This window comes from Macaca mulatta, chromosome 1 (assembly GCF_049350105.2).
Source record: "Macaca mulatta isolate MMU2019108-1 chromosome 1, T2T-MMU8v2.0, whole genome shotgun sequence".
NCBI classification, from domain to species: domain Eukaryota; kingdom Metazoa; phylum Chordata; class Mammalia; order Primates; family Cercopithecidae; genus Macaca; species Macaca mulatta.
Window position 1 is genome coordinate 234,973,573 of NC_133406.1, and position 26,551 is coordinate 235,000,123.

The following is a 26,551-nucleotide window of genomic DNA, read 5'->3' on the forward strand; positions in this document are numbered from 1 at the left end:
TGGGAAAACAAATGCTAACCACAAAGATAAATAAGGTGTGGCTGGGCATGGTGGCTCACACCTGTAATCCCAGTACTTTTGGGGGCCGAAGTGGGCGGATCACCAGAGGTCAGGAGTTCGTGACCAGCCTGGCCAACATGGTGAAACCCCATCTCTACCAAAAATACAAAGTTAGCTGGCGTGGTGGCGTGTGCCTGTAATCCCAGCTCCTCAGGAGGCTGAAGCAGGAGAATCGCTTGAACCTGGGAGGCGGAGGTTGCAGTGAACCAGGATCGTGCCACTGCACTCCAGCCTGGGTGACAGAGTGAGACTCCATCTCAAAATGAAACAAAACAAAAAAAACCAATAAGGTGATTTCTCACAGGACAAAAGAACTTGCTAAAGGATTTCGGCAAGGAAAGGATGACCTCAGCATCCTAGGAAATGCTGACCTAGACATTTCCATTGCAATTTCTCTTACCCCAAGGACTGACTTGTGAAAACTCCTGAGATACCCCTCAGGGGACTCCTGAGAAGTGGGTTGCACCACCTTCCAACACCAAGCATGGAGGAGACCCCCCAGAGGTGTGGGCTGCCCTGTGCTGGGTGCTTCTCCTGGGCTCTCACACTTAAGCTGCAAGACCAGGATAGAATAGATGGGTGTATGTGGATGACTGAGCACTCAGCCATCCCCACTCCTGGCAAAAGAAGCCAAAAAGGCGGCCCTCCTCCCTGCAGGTCAGGAAGATCATCTCTGCCTGGGAAGGACGAGGTAATTTCTTCTTCTCCCTGCTGGGGGAACATAGTACCCATCTGTAGCTTTTATGGAATGTTATTTTAACAGCTGAGCGGGCTCTGCGGTGCTGATTTTGAGCAGCTGAACGCTATAGAGCTCTTTGGTCTTGCAAATGGTGGAGTGTTTTCGCTATAGCTGCTTAAAAAGCTAGGACTAGGCACCGAGGAGCGCTTGGCTGTGAACGGCGCAGCCCTGCTCCCAGCAACCTCCCAGCCCCTTTTGTTTTTTAGGGTTCCTGCCATCCCCTCGTCGTTCTGCCTGGACTTCACGGAGCTCTGGTTTCTGGCAGCCCGTTCAGAAGCAGTGCTTGCTCACCACAGCCGGTGAGGGGCTCCTCTGTTGTTTTGCTTGTCCGGTGTCTGAAGCCCCTTCTGGTAATAACGACTCTGTTTTCTTATCTCCTTTGAGTGGGAAGAACCCCTCCTCCACTCTCAGTTCACGTGGGTCTTACGGACTGGACAGCCCCTCCCTGCCTCGTGACCGCTCCAGCACCTGGGCCTGGCCAATCAGAGGTGAATGCATGACCTGGGTTGATCCAAGGAGTGTCTTATCCTGGGACTTATGCTTAGAACTGTGTGGAAGAGAAAATCTCTTTGTTCTGGCCCTAAAGCTGGTAGAACACAGCCTCCGGCATCAGGGGCCGTCTGGAGGGGTGAGCCTGCCTGGGAAGAAAGCCAGCAGCGGGGAGGGCCGAGTGGAACAATGGAGAAACTGAGTCCCAGTGACATCGTTTGAGTGCCAGGGACCAGCTGTCTTAGGCCTGTCCTGGAATTGTCAGTTACACGAGCCAAAAATGTCCCCTGGCATGCTTGAGCAAGTTTGAATTGTGTTTCTAGCCAACTAAGAAGAGTCCTTAAGCCAGCCTGGATAAAATCACTGTCATTTGGAGGAAAGAGTCTTGGGGTGTTGAGAGAATTACCCTTCATGTTCCAAAGTGGCCTCCACAGCTTCTGTTCTTGCTCTGGGGCTGGTGCTCCTGCCCAGGCAGGGTTAGAGGGGGATCCCAGAGATCAGGGTGTCGGTAAGGCCTGGTTCAGGGTGGGAAGGTTCTGTGGGACCTGCAGTTGGTGCTGGAGAGGTTGGGTGGTTGGGAGGCGGGCAGGAAAAGCATGTTCTTCCCAATTTCAAGTTGGTTTGGCTTGTGAATCCCATATTCAGGAACCCTGTAAAAGGCTCAAGGGCTCAAGCTTAATTTTTTTTTAAGTTTTTTTTAGTCTGAAGATTACTTTTTTCTTTTAAACCTATGATTTACGATTGAAATACTTGTAGATAACCCAAAGAAAGGAATCCTAAGTAGGGAAATGAGAGTTAAATTACCTAAATCCATTTTTGTTGCTTCCTCTTTCACGATCCCTACATCTATTATCATCACCGAATGGAACCCAACCCTTCGATTTTCAAGCTGTAAGTTCCTGTAGAAAGTTCTCGGTAGATTGGTCGGGGCCAATTGCAGAGAACAGATTTCACTCTAGACGTTTTGCAGAAAGGAGTTTATGATAGGACATTAAACAGCTTGTAAAACTATTGGGAGGGTGAAACAAACTCCAGTCTGAGCTTCTAGGAATGGTCGGGAAGTTGTTTCTGTTAAACGGGGAAGCCCCCGCTACAGCTGCAGGCTCTGGAACCACAGATGCCTCTGCTCTGAGCAAAATGAATTTCCCTCTTCTCCTCCCGCTTCACTCAGGCCTTGCAGGAGTGCATTCTGTTGATGGTGAAGCTTCAAGCACATCTGGAGCCTGAGCTGCAAGGGCGCCCAGGAGATGCGGTTACCAGCCTTGACAGAGAAGGATGGTGTCCCAGGAGGCTAGAGTCGGTACCAGGCACACCAAGGCACAGTGCCCTTCACAGGCCACCCTTTGCCGGTCAGTTTCCCCCACACCCCCTCCTCCCCAGACTTCAACTTGTAAACAATCACATTAGCAACAAGCTTTCCTGCCCAATATAGTACAACCATCCCTCAGAAAGGCACAATTGTCCTCATCCTTCCCGGAAAGGAAGGGCCCGAAATATCATCAATCACTATGACCCAAATTCTAAAACCAACCACCTACTGCACACCCGATTTAAAGCAGTAGGGAAAGGTGGGGGTGGGAAGGAAATCCAATATAGATTCCTTATGTATTTACCTGGCAGCGGGCCATCCACTGGTGTTTGGAACTTTCTCTCTTCTACTGATTTTTCCGTGGTCTTTGTCCTCAAGTTAACACTTCAGCTGGTCCGAGTTTGTAACCTGACAGATGATTGACTCACACTTTTACCCCTGCTGGGTGTGAGCTCTTCATGATCCTGCTTGTAGGAGGTTACTGTAGACTTTCATCAACACTGATATGAAATACTACAATGAAAGGAAGCAGCCTCCAAAACTGTGTAGGCCCCAGAACACCCCTCCAGGCCCACTGAGTGGCAGCAGCCCCATTTCCCCTTGATATTCAGGATCTACTACCCAGCCAGCATGGTACTCTGAACCCAGAAGTATCTGAGACAGGTCTCAATCAATTTAGAAAGTTTATTTTGCCCAGGCTAAGGATATGCCCATGACGCAGCCTCAGGAGGGCCCGATGTGTGTCCAAGGTGGTCAGGGCGTGGCTTGCTTGCTTTTATACATTTTAGGGAGACATGAGACATCAATCAATACATGTAAGATGTACGTTGGTTCAGTCCAGAAAGACGGGGCAACTGGAATGGGGCGGCAGCTTCCAAGTAGGCAGATTCAAAGATTTTCTGATTGGCAATTGGTTGAGAGAGTTACTGTATTATCAATAGAAATGAATGTCTTGGGTTATAGCAAGGGGTTTTGGACACCAAGGATTTTTTTTTTTTTTTGAGACAGTCTCGCTCAGCTGCCCAGGCTGGAGTGCAGTGGTGTGATCTTGGCTTACTGCAACGACTGTCTCCCCAGTTCAAGTGATTTTCCCATCTCAGTCTCCCGAGTAGCTGGGATTATAGGCACCCACCATCACACCTGGCTAATTTTTGTATTTTAGTGAGACAGGGTTTTACCATGTTGGTCAGGCTGGTCTTGAACTCCCGATCTCAGGTGATCCACCCACCTCAGCCTCCCAAAGTGCTAGGATTCCAGATGTGAGCCACCGCGTCCAACCAACACCAAGGTTTTAGCATGCAGATGAAAGCTCCAGGTAGCAGGCTTCAGAGAGAACAGACTGTAAGTGTTTCTTATCAGACTTAACGAGTCTGTTCTCTCAGTAATTCCAAAAGTGAGGAGGTGATAATGAGGCATGTCCAGCTCCCCTTCCCATCATGGCCTGAAATAGGTTTTTCAGGTTGACTTTGGAGTGCCCTTGGCTGACAGGACGGGTCCATTCAGATGGTTGGGGGGCCTTATAATTATTTTATTTTATGAAAATTTTTGAGATGGAGTTTTGCTCCTGTTGCCCAGGCTGGAGTGTAATGACATAATCTTGGCTCACTGCAACCTCTGTCTCCTGGGTTCAAGTGATTCTCCTGTCCCAGCCTCCCAAGTAGCTGGGACCACAGACACCCGTCACAACACCTGGCTAATTTTTGTATTTTTAGTGGAGACAGGGTTTCACCATGTTGGCCAGGCTGTTCTCGAACTCCTGACCTCAGGTGACTCAGCCACCTCTGCCTCCCAAAGTGCTGGGATTACAGGTGTGAGCCACCACGCCCGCCTATAATTTTATTTTTGATTTACAGTACCATGGTTGTGTCTTCTCTCTAAAGTTGTGGGGATGGGAAGCAAGAATTAGAAATTTTGCAATCAGTCCTTAGGGACAGCATCCCTGGTTCCTTGACCTACGTTTCTGCCTGTGGGAGAAAGAGCATGGCGTGGCGTGTGTGGCTCAGAGGGTCTACCACGTGCAAGAACACAGTTCTCCGCTCCACATGCAGCGGGCTCCCATTCTGTACCACAGTGCGGTCTTCATGGTCCTTCTCCCATTCTGGGTGATGGGTGCATGGCAAGACCAGTGAATTCCATGCCTCACCCCGTGACCACACTTCTCTGCCTGGAAAGTGAGTTTCTTTGCTGGGCGCGATGTTGTGTGAGGTGCCATGGAAGAAGCAAACAGTCAGCAGTTCTGCAGACGGGCAGAAGCGTGGTGAGGACAGAGGGCAGAGTCGCACTCGGAGTCAACATGCGTTCCAGTGAGGCCAGTCGGCTCACTCCCCTGGATGGAAAGAGGCTGGCTCTCAGGGCAGGCAGGGACCCTTGTGGGGGATCCGCTTCTGTTTCTCCTGCTTGTGGCCAGGGTGGTGGCCAGACCTGCTCTGGGGAGGGGAGAGTGGCTGCTGAGCTCACACCATGATCTCCGTCTCTGTCATGCCACCGTGTCCATGAACTCATTGAGCACTCAGGGGAGTGGCTGAGGAGAGAGGCTCCCCAGCATCCTCAGAGTGGATCAGCTTGTCCACCGACTACCAAGAGCCTCCTCTGTAGGGCGGATCAGATGTCCTCACACACCTGGCCCGTCCTGAGAGCCCCATCCCCAGCCTCCAGTCTTGTTCTTCCCGAGCAGTGCCACTGGGCCAGACCTTTAGACAAGCCTCCCATTTGCATATGTGTCCCCATCTCTCCTTCCAGGACCCAGTGGAAAATCAGCTGTGCCATTTGAAGTTCTGCCTACTGGGAGAATTTGCCTTTTCCAGTCTAAATCAGGGCCTCCCCAGGGTGGGGGCTGTGATACAGCAGCAGCTGCTTATGGCTGGGGCCAGCATATTGTGCACAGCCCACAAACCAGGCTCAAGTTCCTTCTTCCCCAGTGAGTGGGTCAGAGGGAGCCCCGAGAGATGGACGATCAGGGGGTGGAGAGAGGGGTGGCTGGGTCACTGCAGTGGGTGCCTAGGGTGCAAGTCCCCTGCTGGTGCGATTGCCTATGTTTTCAGGGCCTGCTTGGACCCGGTTTCTTGCGTGCTTCTTAGATGGCAGTAGGGGGAGGGAGGCGCTGCTGCTTGGCATAGCTCTGGGCTTGACCTGGCAGAGCTTTTCTTGTCCACTTATGCCTGGCCCCTTGGTGTCCCTTAGGGATCTGTGACTAGCAGCACATTCTCCATTAGGTCCAGAGGCAACTCCTGAGCTGTGTCTTTAAAGGAAATAGTTGTTTGCTGAAGAGGCTGTAGCTTTGCTTCAAAACCCAAGGGAACTGTGCGGTGATTCTTCCATTGCAACTGGTCACAGGCTGTCTGCCGTTTCCCCATCTGCCCAGACGCTGTGAGCCCTGTGGGGTGTCAGGGATAAGTGCCCAGAAGTGAAGCTGCATCTGCTGCAGCCCAGGTTGGCCAGCGAGCCTCCTGCTCGGGTGCCCACTGAGTAGGCAGGCTTGGGGTTCCTTGATGAAGGGGTGGGAGCCTGTGCCTCTCTTTTAGTGATGAGTTGCATGATGTAGCAACTTTTATTTCTGTTTCCTGGAGAGTATATCATATATCCTACCATACCCCAGATCAGGCTGCTGAATTTTCTTTCATTCTTTCCTTTTTTCTTTTTTTTTTTTCCAGACAGGGTTTCACTCTGTCACCCAGGCTGGACTGCAGTGGTGCAATCTCATGTCACTGCAGCCTCTGCTTCCCAGGTTCCAGCGATTCTCCTGCCTCAGCCTCTCGAGTAGCTGGGACTACAGGTACATGCCACCATGCTCAGCTAATTTTTGTATTTTTAGTAGAGACGGGGTTTCACCATGTTGGCCAGGCTGGCCTCAAGTGATCTACCCGCCTTGGCCTCCTAAAGTGCTGCGATTATAGGCGTGGCCTGGCAGGCCCCCGAATTTTCAAGAAGTTTGCCTCCCACCCTCTGGTCCACTTGGGTCTTGCCAAGGTTTCCGTGTGTCTGCCCGAGACTTCGTGCTCTGGGATCCTCTTGCTTTGGGGTCTTCCACGTGGTGGAGAAGCACACTGCCACATGGGATGCTGGGGTGATGAAGGTCCCTGTAGGTGGAAGTAGGACTCCTAGACAGAGCTGACACAGCTATAGGTTGCGAGTATGGGATTGCCTGGCTGCCTTTGTCAGGGCTAAGCAGTGTCTTTAAGTGTGACAGGGGAAAAAGCACCTGCCAGCTCCATCACCGAATGCCGGGTGCGCCAGCAAGGGACCCGCACCTGCAGCAGGGGCTTCCATTGGAGCCACCGCCTGAGTCTGTTTGTGATGATCCCAGACGCTCCCCAAGACCCATCTGCCTCTTGCATTCGTGTGGCAGAAAAGGTCTATGGGGATGTGGGAGGAGTCTCCCAAATCTAAAGGGACACTGAGACTTTGATCTCCCCGAGGGAAGCGGGGTTGCTTTTATTTACCAATGCGGAAGGAATGAGTAGTTCTGGAGACTTCTACGTGCTCCTTCTCACCATAACAACCCCCTGCAGGGGCTGGGCTGGTGTAGGATTCTGTCAGTCCCAGAGCTTGTGTCTTAAAACCATGCGCTCAGGAACTGTAGAAATGACCCCATGTGAGTTCGGGAGCCCACTGGCTTCGCTGTGAGAAACTCGGGCTCACGTTCCAACATCATCTGGCTTCCACAATCTCCATTTGACAAGCCCATGGTGGATCCGGAGTCTCAGGGATCAGCATCAGGGCACAGCCAGGGTCTAAGAATCCCCAAAGGTCTGGGGCAGCTCACTAGTTGGGGACAGCTCACTGGTAGGGGCCATGGGTCCCTCGGGAGACAGCGAGGAACAAGGCTGACTGCCACTCCTGCGGTGCTGCAGGAGACTGTTTGCAAAAAAGGGCCACTGCTACTCCCTGTCCCCACACATCTTTTGTAAGGTGACCTTGTAGCTTCTGCCCTCAAGAGGTGAAGTCTGTTTTCCGTTGAATCTGGGGCTGCCTGGGGACTCATCTGATCCAAGGAATGCAGTGTAAGTGACATCATGCCAGTTCTGAGCCTGAGCCTCAAGAGCCTTGCCTGCATTTGTTCTTTCTCCTGGACCCCACTTGCTCCATAAGAACAAGCCAGGCCAGCCCTGCTGGAGGACGGGACCATGTGGGGCAGACACAGCCTGGCGGTGGCTCTAGAGCATGTGAGAGAGGCCAGCCAGGATTGGCTGAGCTGGCCCAGTGAGCAGAACTACCTACTGATCTACCGATGTGTAAGCAGTAATACAGGACTGTTGTTTCAAGCTGGTAAATGTGGGCGTGCATGGTCATGCAGTAGCAAGCAGATCCTAGGGTGAATCCCAAGGGAGCCCAGGGAACCCAGCGCCTCTTTATTCTGAGGGCCCAGGCTTCATGCACTGACTCACATCTGGGAATTGGATGAGGGACTGGGACTTCACTGTGGTGTCTCACACCAGGCCTCTGCTGTCCAGGCCTGGAGGCCTTTTTTTTTTTTCCAGTTGTAGACATTGAGCAGGACCATAGAGGGCTACCTGCCCACCTATTTCAGGCCCATGGGCTCCATGATTGATTGATGGCTGCTAAAGTTCCCTAAGCTTGGTCATTCTGATGAGCGTTTGGACTGGGCTGCTCACCGGGCCACCGTCCCCCCGGCCTCTGGCGGGTGCTGCTGCTCTGAAATTGTTCCTGGTGGTGAATCCGTATAGGTCTGTAGCAACCGCAGTTCAGGCCTCCTCAGCAGAAATAATTCAACTGACGGGCATAAGGCGGAAGGAGAGATCGAGGAAGTTTTAGAGCAGAGTTCATTAAAAAGTTTGAGAGCAGGAAAAAAAAGGGAGGAAAAGTACACTTGGAAGTGGAAGAGGGCCAAGTGGGCGACTTGAGAGACAAGTGCGTGGTTTGACCTTTGCCTTGGGGTTTTATGTGTTGGCACACTTCCAGGGTCTTGCGTCCCTTCTCCGCTGACTCGTGGGGTGGGCTGTGCACATGCGCAGTGGCCTGCCAGCATTCGGGAGGGAGCATGTGCAGTGTGTTTACCGGAGTTGTGCGCATGCTCGCTTGAGGCGTTTTTTCCTTACAGTCAAGTGTTCCTAGAGGCAGGTCTTATACCAGTTAAACTCCACCATTTTGCCTCTTAGTGCCTGTATTAGTCTGTTTTCACGCTGTTGAAAAAGATATACCTGAGACTGGGCAATTTACAAAGGAAAGAGGTTTATTGGACTTACGGTTCCACGTGGTGGGGGAGGCCTCAGGATCATGGTTGAAGGCAAGGAGGAGCAAGTCACCTCTTACATGGCTGGCAGCAGGCAAAGAGTTTGTGCAGGGGAACTCCTTTTTTTAAAACCATCAGATATCATGAGACTTATTGACTATTCAGAGAACTGCATGAGAAAGACCTGCCCCCATGATTGAATTAACTCCCGCTTCGCCTCTCCCACCACACATGGGAATTGTAGGAGTTACAATTCAGGATGAGATTTGAGTGAGGACACAGCCAAACCCTATCAGTGCTCATGCTTGAGCACACTTGCCCAACTCCTGAGATCTTATCAAGAAGCTACCAGTTTCAGGTTTTCCCTGTCTACTGGGAGATTGCCTTTCCCTGATGTTGGCTGAGACCAATGATTATTTTAGAAGGGACAGTTAACAACTGCCTGACCATCACCTGATGGTCACCTGACATTCCCGGGGTGTTGGGGGGTGGGGGAGCCATCTCCTACCTTGCTCATGTCTGGCTAGCTACCTACTGTAACAAAAACCCAGGTGACTGCTTCACCTCTGTATACGAGTGAACCCCTGGTTCCATCCTTGGATGCCCATAGTCCCTTCAGGTCTGGTCAAGCAGATAACCATTCCCAGGGTCCACAGCCTCAGTGTGTTGCCCATGAGCACAGCACTCCTGGTGCCAGTTTCTGTGAAACTGCACATTTCAGTGGAAGAGAAATGAATTTATTCTCAGTAGTTAAAGTCCACAGGGACTCATTATAGGGTATTGCATGGCCTAAGGAGTCATTGGGAGGCCCAAAGAAACAAACTTGAGGCTGAGTTTCCAGGAAAGATTTTCAAAGCAGCTCCGTGGAGCTGGGCAGATGAGGGAGCTGCTACCTGTGAAGGTTAGGAAGCCGCCCGGAGTCAGGGGTGCCCCCACCTGCCACCCAGCCCAGTTCCCACACAGGTTCACTTGGCTGGAGGATAGACACCCCATCCCATGTGGAACTGCAATGCAAGGGGTTTTGGGAAATGTAGCTTTTAGGCTTTCCAGCTTACCTGGTCCAGGAAGACACTTGAAGGAAGATGGTGGAGCAGATGGAGAGGGCCTGTAATCCCCTGTATCCACACACCCACTAATCCCCTGCATCCACACACCATTTAATCCCCCATGTCCACACACCAGTAATCCCTCGTGTCCACACACCAGTAATCCCCCGTGTCCACACACCAGTAATCCCCTGTATCCACACACCCACTAATCCCTGTATCCACACACCCAGTAATCCCCTGTATCCACACACCCACTAATCCCCTGCATCCACACACCAGTAATCCCTGGTATCCACACACCCACTAATTCCTGTATCCACACGCCAGTAATCCCCTGTATCCACACACCTGGTAACCCCTTGTGTCCACACACCAGTAATCCCCTGTTTCCACAACCACCAGTAATCCCCTGTGTCTATACACCAGTAACCCCCTGTATCCACACACCAGTAATCCTCTGTGTCCACACACCTGTAATCCCATGTCCACATACCAGTAATCCCCTGTGTCCACACCCACCAGTAATCCTCTGTGTCCACATACCAGTAATCCCCTGTGTCCGCACACCGGTAACCTCTGTATCCACACCCAGTAATCCCCTGTGTCCGCACGCCAGTAATCCCCTCTGTCCATACACCGGTAATCCCCTTTATCCACACACCAGTAATCCCCTATGTCCACACACCAGGAATCCCCTGTATCCACACCCAATAATCCCTACCTATATCCATACACTAGGAATCCCCTGTATCCACACCCAATAATCCCTACCTATATCCACACACTAGGAATCCCCTGTATCCACACCCAGTAATCCCTGTATCCACACACCAGGAATCCCCTGTATCCACACATCAGTAATCCCCTATACCCACATACCAGGAATCCCCTGTGTCCACACACCAGGAATCCCTTGTACCCACACCCAGTAATCCCTGTATCCACACACCAGTAATCCCCTGTATCCACACACCCACTGATCCCTGTATCCACACACCAGTAATCCCCTGTATCCACACGCCCACTGATCCCTGTATCCACACACCAGTAATCCCCTGTATCCACACACCCACTGATCCCTGTATCCACACATCAGTAATCCCCTGCATCCACGCACCAGTAATCCCGTGTCCACACACCAGTAATCCCCTGTATCCACACACCAAGAATCCCCTGTATCCACACACCAGGAAACCCTGTGTCCACACACCAGTAATCCCCTGTGTCCACACACCAGTAATCCTCTATATCCACACACCCAGTAATTCTCTGGACACTGCACTGTCCTAAGGGCAGCATGAACTCTCCACATGTTCCCCTAGTCTCCCCCTTGTTGGAGAAGGGAATGCTGGCCTCTTTAACTTGCACCTGATTCTGAGAGAGTTGGTTAAGTGGTCGCTGGCATCAGCCTCTGTGGCTACTGCTTGGAGCTCGATTTGTCCTCTGCCTCTTGGAGATTCTCTGATCTGTTGCATCCTTCTGTGATTTGACAATGGGACATGAGATTCTGCTGCTTGCATTGAGTTGAGTGCGTCTGAGTTTTTTCGGGGGTAGAGGGTAGCATGTTGCCTGATTTTGAGTCCCAGTCTGTCACTCCTGAAGGTATGACCTTGGGCAAGATACTTCATTTCTTTTTTTTTTTTTTTGAGACGGAGTCTCGCTTTGTCGCCCAGGCTGGAGTGCAGTGGCGCGATCTCGGCTCACTGCAAGCTCTGCCTCCTGGGTTCACGCCATTCTCCTGCCTCAGCCTCCCAAGTAGCTGGGACTACAGGCGCCCGCCACCACGCCTGGCTAATTTTTTGTATTTGTAGTAGAGACGGGGTTTCACTGTGTTAGCCAGGATGGTCTCGATCTCCTGACCTTGTGATCCACCTGCCTCAGCCTCCCAAGGTGCTGGGATTACAGGTGTGAGCCACCGCGCCTGGTCAAGATACTTCATTTCTATGCCTAATTTTTCTTCTGTAAAACAGTTGTAATTATATTACACACTTTACAGGACTATGATGAGGATTAAAGTAGGTAATGCCTATAAAGCCTCTAGCACATTACCTGGCACAGAATAACCATTTAATAAATGTTGATTTTTGTTTATTATTATCATTTGTATTAGATTGGTGCAAAAGTAATTGCGGTTTTTGCCATTACTTTCAAAGGCAAAAACCACAATTACTTTTGCACCAACCTATATTTAAGATAACTGTCCTAGGAGTAATGATTTACAGCAATATGTTGCTTAAAACAAAAGTCTCTTGCAAATAAATAGTGAGAGTATGTTAAAGTTTAATTCACTAATGAGTGAATTAATGAACCAGCAGGAAGTTAAAAATAGCTGGTTTGACGAGCAAGTCCTTGGGTTTATAAGTCAGTTGGGAAAGGCATGTTGGACTCGAACTTGCTAAGTTAGATTCAAAACTGGTTAATGGCCCAGAGGGCAATACGACTGTAATCTCTGGGGACATCGTTTCCACGGGGCTATGAAAACGTTAACCATTACCAGTTTCTTTCTTTTTTTTTTTTTTTTGAGACGGAGTCTCGCTCTGTCACCCAGGCTGGAGTGCAGTGGCCGGATCTCAGGATCTCAGCTCACTGCAAGCTCCGCCTCCCGGGTTTACGCCATTCTCCTGCCTCAGCCTCCCAAGTAGCTGGGACTACAGGCGCCTGCCACCTTGCCCGGCTAGTTTTTTTTATTTTTTTTTTTTAGTAGAGACGGGGTTTCACCATGTTAGCCAGGATGGTCTCGATCTCCTGACCTCATGATCCGCCCGTCTCGGCCTCCCAAAGTGCTGGGATTACAGGCTTGAGCCACCGCACCCGGCACCATTACCAGTTCCTGTGGGTTAAAACCTCCAATCTTCCAGGCAGCAGCACAGCCGGGCTCTCAGCCACTGGGCATTTCCCTGGCGAGGGAAACAAACTGCACTCCTCACCATGGTCAGTTGCTGAGGCAGGCTTGTTAGGAAATGCTCCAGCAGCAAAGGCATCAGGGAAGCAAGAGATCAGTTTGTTCCCCTCTCCCAGGCTTGGGATACATTTGTTATTACTGACGTGTATATAGGAAGTTCCTACTCCTCTTAAAGATACAGGGGAAACACCCTATGATATGACTGCTGATTTTGCTGCCTTCACATGGAACCCATGCCCTGGGGTTTCTGGATTTGCTCTTACCCAGGAGAGAAGGGAGAAGGTCCTATTAGGTTAGTGCAGAAGTAATTGCGTTTTTTTCCCATTAAAAGTAATGACAACAACTGCAATGACTTTTGCATCAACCTAATATAAAGAGTGGCTTCTGTGTAGGTGGGTATCCTGCATAGGTCAGCCCTGGGTAGATTAGCAACTCCCCTGGTTCTGACAGGTTAGAGTCACTGGTGCTGGCTACCTCTCGGAGGAGAGACGGTCTTGGCAGAGGAAGGGGGCATGTGGTTCAACTTTCTTCTTTCCTTGTCACCATGCCAACCAAACTGGCCCCTTTCCCAGCACCCCAGGGCTGCCTGAACGCATTCTGGAGAATCTGGCCGTGTTTAATGGAGATGTGCACGAAGGCGTCTAACACTGGGCGGGTCACACAGTGTGAAAGTTCGGGAGATGGGGGGCTCTTAGGACTCTGTGTTGCTCAGGGAGCCTGGAGGCCCTGCCTTCTGCTTTGGCCCAGCCTGCCACCTGCCCCCTGCAAAGCCATCGGGGAGAGGCTTGGAGGAGGCATAGACAAGTGGAACTAGGCTTCATTGCAAACCGCTGCTGTGGTCAGCAAGGCTGACAGCTCCATCTTCTCCCCAAACCCCAACCCTGAGTCTCAGATCCTAGCACTTGAGTGTGATGAAAGCCACGCCTGCCAGTGTCGCTGGGAGTGAGAGTGGGCGCGGGGGCTTCCTCGGAGGGATGTTTGTGGCCAGAGGCATAAAGTGTGTGAATGAAGGAGGCTCCCCGGGGTCCTGCCCCCTGCCCGAGGGTGAAGGGGAGAGGGAGCCCCTGACTCAGGGCAGCTGTGCCCAAACCCTAGTCCTTCCTCATCCTCCCGTGGTTTCAGCCTCACCCTCTTACTGCTTGTATCATGTGATTCTTACCATTCTTTAAAGGGACCCAGCCCTTTAGCTGAGTATATTTATTTCAAAAGGAACATGTATTATTGTCCTAAATGAGACACCAGAAATATTTCTTTTCCAGAAATAAAAGGTAACTTGTAAAAAGAAACTTAATGAGGATAAAACTGTGTTTTTTAACTGTAGTAAATGCTGGCTCTTACCTGACAGCAGTCTGTTTTGGTTTGTTTTTCCTTTTCTCCTCCTCTTCCTTCTTTCTCTTTTCTCCTTCCTTCTTCCTTCTTCTTCCTTCCTCCTTCCTCCTCCTTCTTCCTCCTCCTCCTCCTCCTTCTCTCTTTCTGTGCCTGGCTTATTTCACTTAACACAGTGACCTCCAGTTCCATCCATGTTGTTGCATATGACAGGATTTCATGCTTTCTGAATAGTACTAGCCTGGAGTTCTGAGTCACTGGCTGGAGGAGAACCACAAGGTCCCCTGGCCCACATTGGCATGAGAGGAGTGTAAACCATGATCATGCTCAGCCACTGAGATCCTGGCATTTTTTCTTGTGGCAGCCAGTGTTCATTACCCACATATGTCCACTTAGCCAGAGGGTCCCATTAGCCAGAAAACATCCCTTTCCAATAATCAATCATTGTTAATGAAGATGGAGGAACTGCGGGGTGGGGGATGCCGTCTTTATTCAAGTAATTAATATTTATTTGGCACTTAGGTGGTCAGACGCTGTGACACATGCTTTCTCACATTGCTTTGTTCAATTTCCATCACAACTGGACTAGGTATGGGCCTTAGTATCTGTTTGACAGATGAGGAAACTAGGGCTCAGTAAGATTTACACAGGTAGGGAGAGCTGAGCTGGACTTTGAACCCAGCTCTCTCTGATCCCAAAGCGTATCTTCTCATCACCACGCTGGATATATTGATCCTTTTAATGTGGGCACGTCATGGAGGAATTTTGGTGGAAGGAGTAAATGGGTACCATTGGTCTATCCGCTAGGTGCCTATGCAAGGGCGTGAGAAAAGCATCAGAGCAGAGGGCTCTGCAGAATTCAGAGTAAACAGTTTCTCGATTTGGCATCTGCTCTGGTGATCTGAAGTATTACCAGGTTATCTCAATTGATTAAGAACGTACAATCCCCTGTGGGCAAAACCATTCTGAAGTCTGAGTTTGCTCTCGGCCAATCTCACATGTAATTTTTCCCAGGGAAGATTTTAGCTCATTTTTAGAGCTGGTTTCTTTCCTTGCTTCCTTTTCATCTTATTTCACATTCAGAGTTGATGAAGCAGGGTTTCAGGTCTTTAGTGGATCTGATTGATGCACCATACCACCTCAATCTAAAAATGGCTCCCGAGGGCATGTCCAGTGGAATGAGCTCATTTGATGGCATGGGGTTTGTGTGTTGGTGAGGCAAGCTAGACTCCCAGTTGTGTGATGTGTCTGCTTAGAGTTGTGCAATGATTGATCTCTTTTTGAGCTGCCTTGACTCAAAGACTATAACTTCCCCCACTCAAACCTACAAAAATGTGTCCCACCCTCTTTGACCCAGTGGAGCCTAGTGGAATTGGAATTCCCTCATGGGGACTGGTTCTGGTCATGGTGATCCTGCCTGGCCTCCTGGGGTTCCTTCTTTTTTTTTTGAGATGGCTTCTCGCTCTGTTGCCCAGGCTGGAGTGCAATGGTGCAATCTCGGCTCACTGCAACCTCCGTCTCCTGGTTTCAAGCGATTCTCCCACCTCAGCCTCCTGAGTAGTTGGGACTACAGATGTGTGTCACTACGCCCAGCTAATTTTTTGTATTTTTAGTAGAGATGGGGTTTCACTGTGTTAGCCAGGATAGTCTTGATCTCCTGACCTCATGATCTGCCTGCCTCAGTCTCCCAAAGTGTTGGGATTACAGGTGTGAGCCACCGTGCCTAGCCCTGGGGCTCCTTCTTTATTGAAGTGGGTGTTGAGTAGCTCTGCACAGCTGGGCGAAGGCAAATACAATTAGAAAATGTCTAGGAGCATCACCACTCTAGCAGATGCCTCCCGTCTGCTGCTTATGAAAGATTTCCAACTCAGGGAGGATTCCAGAGTGTACTTGCCTCCCATGGAAGGAAGGCTTGCACTTTGGGAAGTGCAATAGTTCTGAAGTGGCCAGTGGCACAGATCTGGAGCCTCCAGGTCATCTGTGCAGCTGTCCACTGATCCTGCTGGAGGCTGTGACACGGGCTGGCCGCCTGCTCCCAGACACCTGTTAGGAGTACTTCTGGAGTCAGTGGCCGAGAGGAAGTTGGGTTCCTCCTTCCTTCTTGTGCCTGGCCATGAAGCAGCTGTGATTCTCTGGATTGCTAGCCAGCCCCTGTCCCTGCTGGGCAAGAACCCACCTGATTAGTCTTAAGGTCAGTGTACCCTCCAGAGGGAGGAAAGTCTCTGCAAATGTGGTACAATCAGAAAGCAGGTGTCGTGGTGTTAAGACCTGTGAGGCAGAAATGTCTGGTAGGTGTGCTGGTGCTGATGGGGGCGCCGGGATGGGGGTTGCAGAAAACCTTCACAGCTACGTGTGCTGGCAGATGCTACAAGTTCTGGAGGGGGCAGTCTGCAGCAATTCCTGAACCTCAGAGCACACAAGATACTGTCAGAGAGGTTGTGCGTACAGGTGTGTGTAAGCGTGTGAGCCTGTGTGAGTGTGTATAGGTTTGGATGTGGGCATAGGTGTGCATGGGAGTGTGAGCGTGTGCATGCGCGTGTGTGCGCAGAAGGGGAAACCACAGTAAGGAGCCATCCCAGAAAAGCAGCCTAAGGCCTGGACCAGGGCTCTACACTGAGAGGCCAAGGGCGTGGGCGTCGGTCGCCTGCCGGGAAAGTTGAGCGATGGCTAGGAGGGCCCCCTGGACCTGTATCCCATTTGATTCTTCCAGAAGCCCAGGACAAAGCTGGGGAATTACACTGGGGCTCAGAGAAGTTAGGTGACCTGCCCAGAGCCACAGGGCTTTTAATTGGAGGTGTCAGTGGAAAGGGATGTTATGATGGGGGATGGGTAGCTTCTCTGTGGGCCAAAATCAATGCAGATAACATCGGGTTACATTAAGGTAGGAGAGACTCCAGTAAAAGACTCCTTGGCATAGAGTGGATTTCCTCCAGAGCTTTAAGAAGAGGGGAAGCTCAGCCCGTCTTGGTGGAGGGAGGCACCAGCCCCCCTCCCAGCGCCAACCTCATGCTGCAGGGAGGGGGCTTCCAGGCTCGCAGGCTCCGGATGGCCCCTTGGAGGCCGGGACTCTCCCCATACTTAAAGTAAGGCACAAGTGTCTCCTGTTTCCTAGATTTAGGATTTTATTCTTCTCTGAGCTCATAATAAATGTTTAAACAATGTACCTTGCTCTGGTGAATATGAAAAATAGAGGAGAATGAGCAGGTGAATAATTCATCTAATGTTTCTGCTTAGGCTTTTACACTCATTTCAGCTCCCTGCCTTTGATTTTGCTTCCGTCTGAAACAGCGCCTGCTCGTCAGGCCCACCGCGCGGAGATGGAGTCACGCGTCTTCAGCACTGCAGCAACGTGCGTGCGGCACCCGGGCGTTTACAGGGCAGGCTCGCCTCCCCTGCATATTTCTCGAGTGGCTTAAAAAGGGTGGAGCCCATCCTGACCCTGAAGTCAGAGTCCTGGCTATGACTCCTCATTCGGCCACTTACTGAGCTGAGTAGTCTTGGGCCAGCCAGTAGAATGGGTGAATCAAGTATCTGAGCCTCTTACCACACAAGGTTGTTGTGAAAACAGAAAAAGAGGGGTTGAAGGGAGGTGGTGGGCACCTGCCTGCCTTTCTGGCTCTTTTGATCTCCCAGGCCTGGGACAGCGCCCAGCACACAGTGGGTATCCGATCCCCCTGCTCTTCATTCATCTGTTCAACTGCTCCTCATTGCTTCCCATCTGCCAGGCATTGTTCTCAGGGCTTGGAATCCATTCGCAAACATTAAAGACAAAGACTTTTACAATAAGTTAGTGAATTACATAATAGATCAGAAGTTGTTATTGCGATGGGAAAAAAGCTGAATCCGGGATATTAGTGGCAAGTGGTTATAAAAAATAGGGTGGTGATGCTAGACTCTGTGAGATCTTTGAGTCAGTGCATGAAACGGATGTGGGCCTGGAAACAAATATGTATTTGTCTTCAGCCGAGTGACGTGTATGTTGAGTGGCATGTGTGTGTTGAGTGGCATGTGAGTGGCATGTGTGTGTTGAGGGGCATGTGTGTGTTGAGTGGCATGTGAGTGGCATGTGTGTGTTGAGGGGCATGTGTGTGTTGAGTGGCATGTGAGTGGCATGTGTATGTTGAGTGGCATGTGAGTGGCATGTGTGTGTTGAGTGGCATGTGTGTGTTGAGTGGCATGTGTGTGTTGAATGGTGAGTGTGTTGATTGCCATGTGAGTGGCATGTGGTGTGTTGAGTGGCAAGTGAATGGCATGTGTTGATAGCATGTGAGTGGCATGTGTGTGTGAGTGGCAAGTGAGTGGCATGTGTGTTGGTGGCATGTGAGTGGCACGTGTGTGAGTGGCGCAAGTGTGTTGAGTGGCAAGTGAGTGGCGTGTGTGTTGCTGGCATGTAAGTGGCATGTGTGTGTGTGAGTGGCACATGTGTGTTGAGTGGCAAGTGAGTGGTGTGTGTGTTGGTGGCATGTGAGTGGCATGTGTGTGTGTGAGTGGCACACGTGTGTTGAGTGGCAAGTGAGTGGCATGTGTTGATGGCATGTGAGTGGTGTCTGTATGTTGAGTGACATATGAGTGGTGTGTGTGTGTTGAGTGGCACATGTATGTGGCAAGTGAGTGGCATGTGTGTTGGTGGCTTGTGAGTGGCATGTGTGTGTTGAGTGGCATGTATGTGTGAGTGGCAAGTGAGTGGCGTGTGTGTTGGTGGCATGTGAGTGGCGTGTGTGTGAGTGGCACATGTGTGTTGAGTGGCAAGTGAGTGGCGTGTGTGTTGATGTCATGTGAGTGGTATGTATGTGTTGTGTTGGCATGAAAGGGTGTGTACGTGTGTGTATTTTGAATGCATGTATTTCTGCCTGTTCCATGTCTGTGTGTGCTTCTGTGTGTACATGTGGTTTTTGAGGTGTGTGTATTTGTGTCTGTGTCTCTGCCTGTGTGTCTGTATGTGTGTGTGTGTATGTGTTGTGCATGTCTATTCTTGCCTGTGTGTTTGTGCCTCTGTGTGTGTACATATGTATGTAGTTGTATGTTTGTGTGGGGTGTGTGTCCGTATTTGTGTCTCTGTGTTTGCGTGTCTGTGTATCTGCATGTGTGCTGTGTGTGTGCATGCTCATTTGCACTCATAAGAAAGGCTTCATATATGTGGGGATTCCCAAGGAGGGACCCTCACCCCAAACTGCCTCCCCCCAGTGCCTTCTGCCTCTCCAGTTTACAGATCTCTCACACTCTTTATTCTTCTTCTAGAAACTTTCGCCCCAGCCTCACACTTGATTCTGTAAACCCTGGTCATTTTTGCTGTCTCTCTCAGTTCTGGCAGGGGCCATCGCTCTCAGCCTCCCTGTTTTCGATGTCTGTGCTCCCTGCTTGGGCCCTGCATATTTTCTCCCTAGCAGGAGGCCCTGCACAGGGGGCTGAAGGTCTCTCTGGACACTTGACCCTCCTTGTTTTTGAAGGGAGTGTTGTCTGTGGATTCATCTAGCAAGAGCCCTGACAGCTAGAACAGGTCTCTTTATTTGTCCTTTATGATAACTAAAGGAGCTGCTAAATTAATTATGCCAACTTCCATTTTATTAAGTATGGCATTCCCTTTGATTTAGGAGTATTTTTACCACTCCAAGTGCTTTTAAGGAAGGTGATGGCAAGAGGAAATCTATTCACTGTTGCAGTACATTTGGTTTCTTTTCATAAACTGTCTAGATGGCATTTTAAGGGAGTGGAAATTGAATCCAGGCTTTTCTTAAAAATTGCTGAAGTTAATTAGCTGCTGAGGTGTTTAATTATGAGAGAAAAACCGGGATCTACCAGCAAGGAGAGGCTTCCTGGGGAAGCGTCTCAGCCCCGGTGTCTGCTCTTCCCTTAGTTACCCCAGTTGTCTTCTCCAAAGAGCCTGCCTCCCTCATGCCCAGGTTCAGATCTGTGCCATTTCAGAGGGGCCAGAGGAATGGCCACCTATCCTTCCGTCCATTCATTTGTCCATTTATCTACCCATCCAACCATCCATCCATGCATCCTTCTCCTCCTATCCATCTGTTTCTTTGCTTCACTCAGAAGTGATTCCTTTCCCACTGGGAAGAAGGTGTCGATACTCAGCCCCCTGATTCCTTTACTAGCGTCCCTGGTGACGGTGCAGCACCAACCTGCCCAACTCACCTTGGAAATGGCGATGAGTTAATACTTATAAAATACCTCTGGCCCCAAGAAGGCCTCCAGGAATGACCTTTCGTGGAATCTTCCTTGTTTCAGTGCTTGATTCTAACTGTCAAGCTTGTGAAGCAAAGTGTTAGGAGGTCAAATTGCAGAAGAAACTTAAAAATCTTTATTGATATGTCCTCATTTGTATCTATCAGGAGATGCAAGGCTGATCTCTGTCTCTCTTTTAAAAATTTCGATTTTACTTTAAGTTCTGGGATACATGTGCTAAACATGCAGGTTTGTTACGTAGGTATACATGTGCCGTGGTGGTTTGCTGCACCCATCAACCTGTCATCTAGGTTTTAGGAGCCACGTGCATTAGGTATCTGTCCTAATGCTTTCCTTCCCCTTTTCCCCCACCCCCCGACAGGCCCTGGTGTGTGATGTTCCTCTCCCTGTGTCCATGTATTCTCATTGTTCAACTCCCACTTACGAGTGAGAACATGCGGTGTTTGGTTTTCTGTTCCAGTGTTGGGTTGCTGAGGATGATGGTTTCCAGCTTCATCCATGTCCCTGAAAAGAACATAAACTCATCCTTTTTTAAGCCAGAAGAGAAGTTCCCCGTCGAGTCACGGCCTGGCTGCCCAATCGCTGTCTTTCTAAAATCAGAGAGATTCTAGAGTTTGCATCTCTTTGACAATGCCCTACCTATTTCTCAGCACTTTTGCTACTACTTGAACGCAGGGTTAGCAAACTACAGCCCACAGACCAAATCTGCCTGCTTTTGAAAATTAAGTTTTGTCGCAACGCAGCCACACCCACTTCCTTTCGTACTGTCTGTGGCTGCTTTTGTGTTACCATGGTGGGGCTGAGTGTTTCGACATAGAACAGGTGGTCTGCAAAGCCTGAGAAAAATGTTGACGTATGGGTTTTACACAGTGAATGTGAAAAAAGTGTCGTATTCAGACTTTACTCACTCCTTGTAATTTTCTTTTACTGGAAGGAAATGGGTGGATACACAGTTAAGACTTTTCTCCCTGTAGGTAACTTGATGGATGGTGAGGCCAGGGCTCTGCATGGGCCTGGACAACCTTGACTAGGCTCTTGTTAAAAGCGTATTTGTTACCAGAGAGAAATATCCCAGATCCCAAGGTGTAGGAAGACCAACCCGCGCGGCCTTTGTGTGGAAGGGAACACTACTGCGTTCTCTGTCCCTCCACTGTGGAAGGGGACACTACTGCGTTCTCTGTCCCTCCACTGTCCTCAGAGTGAAGTGGCAGAGGTGGCTCCTGTTGAAGGAGGATCCCATATGTCTTTGCTTAAAAAAAGTATATATGTGTGTATGTAAACACATATACATGCAGTGTATAATAGCAGCATTATACACATATAAACACACACACACACACACATACTTTTTTAGTGTATACACACATATGTGTATATATACGTTTATTTATTTAAGAGACAGAGTCTCACTCTGTCTCCCAGGCTGGAGTGCAGTGTTGGTGATTGTAGTTCACTTCAGCCTTGAACTTCTGGGCCCAAGCAGTTCCCTTGCCTCAGCCTCCCAAAGTGCTGGGATTATAGCCTTGCACCACCATGCCTGGTGTGGTGTCTTTGGTTTTTAATGCAGAGATGGTTTGCCAGTGTTTGCCTGGGCAGAGAACATGATATTAGTAATGAAAGGAGGGCCTAATCCTCACCTAACTGAATTTCTTTTACTGTAAGTGACTGAAGGTCAATTCAAAGTGTATTTATGCTTCGTTGTCCCACCATGACAGTGAGGCACAATATTTAGACAGCATGGTAACATTTATGTTCTAAGTGTGGACATAAACTTCTTGTTTTACACTGGTACTGAAATCAATAATGAAATAGCAGCATTATATCAAATCAATTCTGAAAGGCTCTTGAAGTCGATCCAAGTTGCAGAAAGAGAGATGAAGATAGTCAAAATATTTGGGCCCGTCAATTTTGCTACATTCGGGAGAGAGTGTACTCCTGCAATATGAAGCTTATTGTGGGTTTGACTCATTCTCATCTCTCAAAATGGACTGCACTTTTCTCTGGGGTGATGTCAGGAATGGGGTGTCACAGAGACTGCCTTATTTTGATATTCTCTTGCAAAGTCCAGCCTGGGCAAACTAAAAAGACTACCTGACAGAAACTGATGCTGTTGTTTGGTTAAAAGATGTGCAAAGTTTGGTTACCTGACCTCAGAATAATAAAGTCTATACACAGCAACATCTGATGCCTGCTTCCCTAATTTGCTTGAATTATCGTTGTGTTCCTGGGGGAAAATTGTGACTCCAACATTTTAACTCCCTAGAATTATTCAGTCTGCTGCTATGCCCGGAGTGGTGGGGAGGCCACGTGGATACTGGTGAGGTGGCTCCATTTGAAGGAATGGAATTTTACCATCTGAAGTTCAGGTCTTGGTGGGATCCCAGTGAAGATGAGGTCAAAGAAGATGAGGTTTACGAGCAGATCTTAGCATTTTCCTAATAATCTGCCCCCAGGAAGACCTGGCTTTTCCAGATACTGTGATAACCTTATAAGAGCTGTGCTGAATAGAAACAAAATGCGTAGACTCCAAACAACCATTTTATTGCTGAGATATGTAAAAAGGCTCTGTGATTTTCTGAAAAAAAGAAAAAAAAGAAAAAAAAAGACTAGGCCATAGGGCCTAGTCTTACATTTTTATCATTGTTTAAAAATGCCCTCTGGAATCATTTGTAGCTTAACCTCCCAAGTATATAGAACAGGTTGATATGTCTACATTTGGGGTGATTCTCTTACAAGGACCAGGGTGCTGTGGGAGCTTCCAGTCTGCTGTCAAAACCCTTTGGGAAGGAATCACTTCTGAGTGAACCAAAGAACTGGATGGCTAGATGGATAGAAGGGAAGGGATGCAAGGGTGAATGGTTGGATCAATAGGTGAATGGATGAATGAATGGATGGAAGGATAGGTGGATTGAAGGGAAAGAAAGCATGGATGAATGGATGGGTGGATGGATGCGTGGTTGGATGGATGAATGGATGGGCAGGTGGATGGAATATTGAGTGGATAGAAGGGAAAGAATTCATTGATAGATAAATCAATGGATGGATGGTTGGATGGATGAATGGATGAATGAATGGATACAAGGATGGGTGAATAAAAGAGAAAGGATGCATGGGTAGATGGATGGGTGGATGAATGGGTGGGTGAATGAGTGGATAGATGGATGTAGATGGGTGGATGGATGAATGAATGAATGAATGAATAGGTGAATAGAAGGGAAAGAATGCATGAATGGGTGAATGGATGAGTGAATGGATGGGTGGGCAGATGGATGAATGAATGATGATGATGGATGGTTGGATGGATAAATTAATGGATGGAAGGAAAGGTGGACAGAAGAGAAAGGATGCATGGATAGATGGATGGAAGGATGAACAAATGGGTAGATGGTTGGATGAATGAATGGATGAATGAAAGGATGGGTGGATAGAAGGAAAAGGATGCATGGATAGATGGGTGGATGAATGGATGAATGTAAGGATGGTGGATAGAAGGGAAAGGATGCATGGGTAGATGGATGGTTGGTTGGATGGATTAAGGAATGGATGGAAGGAAGGGTGGATAGAAGGGAAAGGATGAGTGGATGGGTGAGTGGGTGGGTAGGTTGGTGGATGGAAAGAAGAAATGACTTTTTTGGTAGACTATAAAAACAATATTACATCCCCAGGCTCTGGCAAAGAACCTGTAGGTCCCTGCATTTTGCCCCATTCTTCATTTCTCTTTTTCTCATGGCAAGTGCTTGCTGGAGTCAGGGAGGTACAACTGATACCTTGATAAGCACTGGCCTTTGTCACAGAAGGGACATCTTTTTCTCTCTGCTTATTGGAGGCTCCAGCAGAGAATGAGGCTTTTGAATGAGACTCACTGGGCTTCTCTTAAATTGTTCATGTCTAACCCAGTGGGCTTGGCATTTTTAGGAGTATTATGTAATGTCACCTGATGTCTAATAAATGTGTGTCACCCATGAGAGGTTTGCCAGGGAGGGGCCAGAGACTTGAGTGGCATTTGGTTGAGGCAGGCAAGAGAGAGGGTAAGATATTAAGATGTTTTGGGAAAGGGCAGGTTTTAGGTCATTTCCCTAATTTTTCCTGGGATCATTCCTGGATTCCTTGGCAAAGAGATGGTGTGTGTGTGTGTGTGTGTGTGTGTGTGTTCACAGTGGTTGGTTGGGGGCTAAGGAAGTCTAAGGGCTAGAGTAGAAGTTGGGCTCACTTGATATAATGAATGTTTTCTTTTGGCGGAGCGTGGTTCTGGCCAGGTGGGGTCTGAGGCGGTCTGCATGGCTCCTGGGGAACAGATAGGCCCTCAAGCCTTAAGACATTAGTAACCTTTGGATTGAGAAAGTATGATATTTCTGGATTTAAAGTGACACCTGAAGAGCAAATACCCTAGTAACTATGATTCAGAAACTTGGAGTCTGTTTTTAAGAGAATGTGTTTGGGTTGAAAGAAGCATACTTCAGCTTTCTTTGGGATCAGAAACAATAATAATAATGCATTTTCAAGGCATCTTTAATTTCAGTTGCCTTCCTCCAGTCCTGTGAAGAAAGACATCCTGTCCCCATTGCATAGGAATAATGAGATGATTATGATGGTGATGATGCTTTTAATGATAATGGTGATGATGGTGATGGTAATGACATTGATGATGATGATGATGATGGTGGTGATGGTGATGATGATAGTGGTGATGATGAGGTGATGATGGTGATAGTGATGATGTGATGATGGTAATGATGATGATATTGATGATGGTGATGATGGTGATGATAATGGCAATGGTGATGATGATGGTGATGATGATGGTGATAGTCATGATGATGGTGGTGATGATGGTAATGGTGATGATGGTGATGATGGTGATGATGATGGTGTTGATGGTGATGATGATGGTGGTGATGATGATGGGTGATGATGATGGTGTTGATGGTGATGATGATGGTGGTGATGATGATGGGTGATGATGATGGTGTTGATGGTGATGGTGATGATGATGATGGTGATGATGATGGCAATAGTGATGATATGATGATGATGGTGATAGTCATGATGATGATGGTGGTGATGATGGTGATAGTGATGATGTGATGATGGTAATGATGGTAATATTGATGATGGTGATGACAATGGTGATGATAGTGATGATGGTGATGATAATGGTGATGATGGTGATGATGATGATGGTGGTAATGATGATGATGCTGATGATGATGGTGATAGTCATGATGATGATGGTGGTGATGGTGATAGTGATGATGTGATGATGGTAATGATGGTGATGATAATGGTGACAATGGTGATGGTGATGATGATGATGGTGGAGATGATGATGGAGATAGTGATGTGATGATGGTAATAATGATGATGATGATGATGACAGTGATGATGGTGATGATGACAATGATGATGATGGTGATGATGACAATGATGATGGTGATGACAATGATGATGATGATGGTGATGATGATGGATTGTAGCTACTGAGTAGCTGTAGTAGCTGTAGAAAACTGAGGGTTGTGTTCTAGGGATTGTGCTTAATAGCTGACATACCTCATTTTATATGCTCCTCAGGATAATTCTTTGATTTTATAGATGGAGAAGCTGAGCTCACAGCAAGGTTATTTATTTACTGCTAGCTTCACAAACTTTATGTGGCTTACTAGTGCTTGGCACTGACTCAAGTACTTTATAAATATTAACTCATTGCCACAATAACCTTGTGAGATAGGTATTATTATCACTCTCATTCTCAACTTATAGATGAGGAAACTGGGGCACAAAGAGGGCAGGTAACTTACCCAAGGTCACACAGCTAGTAAGTGGCTGAGCCAGGACTCAAACCTGGTGTCTGAGCTGCTCACGGCTACGTCGTGCTGCTCTCCTGCAGTGATGGGGGCGGGCGACATTTTGGGGCTGTGGGGGACTCAGAGTCATATGAGTAGCGACTGCTGACTGCTGCCTCCCATGTTCTCCCTCTGCCCACTTCTTGGGTAAGACAAGAGAGTTCCCCAGGGCAGCACATAAGGGGCAGCCCACGGCCATGGCCTCACTTAGCTGAGGCCCAAATCTTCTGGCCACTGGCACTTGGAGGCTAGCTGTTGGCAGAGAGGGTCTCAGGAGGGGCTGCCCGTCATGCATGAGCACTGTGACTGGGCCTCTGCCATTAGGCAGAAAAGCAGCGTGGGCTGAGTTCGTGGGGAGCTGAGCTCATCAGGAAGCTGCTGTGGGCAGGAAGCTGCTGGCTAGACCCAACTCTCACAGGCTCAGTAGCGCAGCCCATGGGGTCAGCCAAGGG

General features: G+C 48.9%; 1 long non-coding RNA gene across 1 annotated transcript in view; it reads left to right on the forward strand.

The window, feature by feature from the left end:
- Nucleotides 1–1,282: 1,282 nt before the first annotated feature.
- LOC144336799 (uncharacterized) overlaps nucleotides 1,283–26,551 on the forward strand; it is a 67,561-nt gene continuing 42,292 nt past the window's right edge. Inside the window, exons 1-2 of the long non-coding RNA XR_013409115.1 lie at nucleotides 1,283–1,796; nucleotides 2,460–2,637. This is a non-coding gene — a long non-coding RNA (uncharacterized LOC144336799). The remainder of the gene's footprint in view (nucleotides 1,797–2,459; nucleotides 2,638–26,551) is intronic.